This window comes from Zea mays, chromosome 10, assembly GCF_902167145.1.
Source record: "Zea mays cultivar B73 chromosome 10, Zm-B73-REFERENCE-NAM-5.0, whole genome shotgun sequence".
Taxonomy (NCBI): Eukaryota; Viridiplantae; Streptophyta; class Magnoliopsida; order Poales; family Poaceae; genus Zea; species Zea mays.
This window is the reverse complement of record NC_050105.1, coordinates 120428817-120432967: the sequence shown is the minus strand read 5'-3', so window position 1 is coordinate 120432967 and position 4151 is coordinate 120428817.

Genomic DNA, 4151 nt, shown 5'->3' with positions numbered 1-4151 from the left:
GACAGCATGATGGATGAGTAGTTGAAATTTGGGGTGATCGGATGATCGATGAATAGTAACGGTAAATAGTGACGATAAATAGTAACTGTGAATAGTAACAGTAAATAATGACGGTAAATAGTAACGGTGAATAGTAACGGTAAATAGTGATGGTGAATAGTCCGTATGAACGAACGATGAACGATGAATAGAAACTCTGAACGAACGATGAATAGGAACTATGAACGAACGATGAACGATCGAATGATCGAACGAACGAACGATCGGAATTTCGGCAGCATAACGGCAGGAAAAAGATTATTTGGACGAACGAACGGACGGACGAACCATGAACGATCGAACGAACGATCAAACGATCGGACGAACGAACGATCGGAATTTCGGCAGCATAACGGGAGGAAAAAGATTATTTGGACGAACGAACGGACGAACGATCGGACGAACGGACGAACGAACCATGAACGATCGGACGAACGATCGAACGATCGGACGAACGGACGAACAAACTAAGAACAGGGGGACGAACGATCGAAGAACGACCGAACGATCCTTGTGCTAGTGTGTGCTTGTGTGGGAGGTGGAGTGGGAGTGGGAGTGGGCGTGTGGGTATGGGGGGGGGGGGGGAGGGAGTTGCCATGAAATGGCTTGGGGTGGGATGAGAGGAAGCCCTTGCCCCTCTATTTATAGCCATGGTGGGGGGATTAGGGGGAGGGATGAGAGGATTAGTGGGAGGATGAGAGGATTAGTGGGAGATTAGCATGGATTTGTCTTATATGAGTGTAATTAGCTTGTAGAGCTCAACGTATGACACCGGAGGCATACATATACGTATGAGCATGACGAAAGTTATGAAGAAAATATTTGTAGGGACTTGAAAAATGATTCTAAAGGTATTTCTTAAGAAGAAAATACTTGGAGATATATCGGTGTAATATTTGGGTAGTATTTCTGAAAGAGTTTGAGGGTGATCACTAGGGAATTATTTGTAGGATATTTTGAGGAGGATTTTAGAGAGAATATAGACCACTATACTTTATTTGTTGATATCAACTCGCAAACAAACATTTTGAAATGAAATTTGAAATTCATTTTGAATTTAGAGCAAGTTTGAGAAAATTTTAGGATTTGAATTTTTGGGATGCTACAAATCTACCCCACTTAAAAGGAATCTCGTCCTCGAGATTCGGCTTAGAAGGATTATGGGTATAGCTTTACTTCAGCTACATATCTTCACTTTGCAGACTCTTCGAGGAGATAGAGCTTCAACGAATTATGGCCTTTGAGGAGCATCTGGTTGCTGATTGCAAACGCTGATTCTGGCTACTCAAAGATCATCTTCAGGCTTCTAGGTTTCGCTTGGCAGCTAGCTTATTGAAGAAGCATCGATGCCAACACGCAAACCTTCCTCATACAAACTTATCCACATGGATTCCTTCCTTGATTAGTCTTCTGGTGCTTCATCAACGGAACTTGGGTGACCACTTCTCATCCAGAAACTTATACGCTTGGATGATTCGGTCCTCCACAAACTTGCTACAGGCCTTCTTCTTTTTCTCCATAGCAGGAACCTAACTAGAACACTACCCCACTTAAAAATAATGAGGGTAGAACTCTTGAATCTTGGGGATTTGAACTCCTTGAAGTACCTCATAACAAGGGTGTTACGGATCCTTCTTCTGCTGTTGCTGCTTGAATAGGCTGCGGAGAGATGACTGACACAGGTTTGATTTTGGGAGAACCTTCTTCTTATTTTCTCTTCACTGACCCTTTTTTCTCTTTGCTCTTCCCACTGGAGGATTCTATCACAGAGTATTACCATCATACAGAGGAGGAAACCGAAGACTATGAACCATGTGCAACAGTCTTCAACCCAAGAATCACCAAGCATTGTGATCTTAGGGGCGAGGGAGTGGAAAATGGAGTTGCTTGCGATTTGGCAGAGGGGATTTTTATCGGGAGTGTGCTTTGATTTGGATGGGAACTGAGGGAGCTACTGGGGGGATTTATAGGCGAGCGGGGGTGTTCGGTTGCGGAGTAGTGGTGATGGAGTAGGTGCTACGCGGCAGCGGGTGCGACAAGGGGAGGGGGCCTGGTGTTGCCAGCGATGATGGTGGCGGTGGGTGCGCTGGAAAGGGGGGTGGGCGGCGGTAGTGCGCTGCAAAGGGGGCATGGGCGGCGGTGCTAGTGCGCATGGAGGCGGGCACGCGTGCGGGGGCACAGGTGAGTGGTGGGGTCGATGACCCTGATGTTTGTGGTCTCTGGTTCCAAGAATCTTTGCCTCTCTGTATGGTAATAACTCCTTCTGTCCTCTTTTCCTGTTTACTTTGACTCAGGGGCAGTGCTTTGATTCTCACGGTCGGTCCTTTTGACTGAGCGGCTGGACTGGTTTCTTCTGTAGCTTGTTCCAGGCTTCAAGGGTAAGCTTCCCGGTATCTTCTTGGGTAAGGTGCTTTTCTCTTGAGATGGGTTAAGATGAGAATGGAAGCATAAGGTGAGAATTAGCTCTAATTTGTGATCTATGTTTTTAGAGAAAACATTTCTTAAAAAGAAAGAAAACACACAAGCTCAGCAATGATAAGCACAACAAATCAAATGTTTTGAATAAGGGAAGAATAGAGTTTTTCCAAAGCACGGACTACTCAGATTTGGGGGCTAAGCATAACTACTATTGCTCGGCTCCTGAATTGAGAACTATGCTAAATGCAACTTATGAGCACTAACGTTAAAGCATCACATATGCACTCAAAAGGGAGGAAAACATCAAGCGAAATTCATTTTGAAATGCCCTAGGGGGCCACACAATTAGATTTTTGCAAAACACGAGTCTACACGATTACCTCTCATACATACAGGGCTCTAGCCAAAGTGAAGAAAAACTTCACTACCCAATGCATGCAGAGGACTGGGCATAACTAACTTCAGATCTGGCAGCTTCTCTTCTTGCAAGGCTGGCGCACAACTTCAATCTGAGACATCTCCTGGATGGGTCAAGAGGGAGCTGATGTTGATGACTTCTTCTGGCGGCGACTGAGATGGCAACACGGGGTTGAACTCTTCTTCGAACGGGACTGACCCTTGTAGCTCCTCAGAGGGTGGCAGTGCTGGCGGGGTGCTTGCAGCTTCTTCTTTGATCTCACGGGACAGTGCTAGAATCTTCTTCATGGCGAGGGGCTCAAACAACTCTGGCGGGGGATCTTGGGAGGATTCAGGGTGCTCTTGCTTATCCATAGCCTTAGGGAAGACTGGAATTCCTTCCAAGACTATGGCTCCTTCCGGGAGTTCCCAAGCCTTCTTCTCTCCTCTGATAGAGACCGGGTGACCTTCAAGAATTTGGGGATCTTCAGCTCTCATGGGTTGAACTGGGTTGGATGAAGCGGGCTCTTGGATCCGCAGGGCTCTACGTTGGTTACGGGTTACCAAGTAGGCCTCCATCAACTTCTGGACGTGCTCATCCTTGGCTTGCTTCAAGGCTTCCACAGCAATGACTTCACGACTTTCCAATGCAGTTGCACGGGCTTGAGCTGTGGTGAGATCCACATGGAGCTGACGGTTGCGCTTCTCTGCATCTTCTGCTCGGGCTATCATCTGACGGTGGTGCCGCGCCAAGAAATCATACTGCGCATCCAAGGTGAGCAGGTATGCAGTGAGGTACACGACTGTGGGGTCGTCCTCAAGCAGCAGCTGCCCTTCTAATGCACGCATCCTGGCCATCCAAGCGGGACGGTTTCTCTGAAAGGGTGGAAAGAAACTGAGCGGGGTGTCGGCCACTTCTTCTTCATAAATCTGACACAGGGCCCTCAATGCCTTGCGAGCGACGACTTGGCAGGTGTCTTAGAATCTGTGCCCAGCAGCAGTGACACTCCATTCCACATGGTGCAGACTGGATCCAATGTACACAGTCACGACACATTTCTCTGTGCCATGCTCGACGAATTCACGACCATCATACTCTGGCTGGCTCCTGATTCCGAGGCGAACTGTGCATGCTTTCAACAACTTAGGGAAACCATCTTCATTCTGGCAAAAACTGGTTTGGCAGCAGACCTCCATCTGACTTCTGAGAGAAGGAAAGGGGGAAAGCATTTTTGAAATGAAGGGATGAGAGCAAGATTTTTTTAAGAAAATAGTTTTGACTCAAAAACTTTTGATCA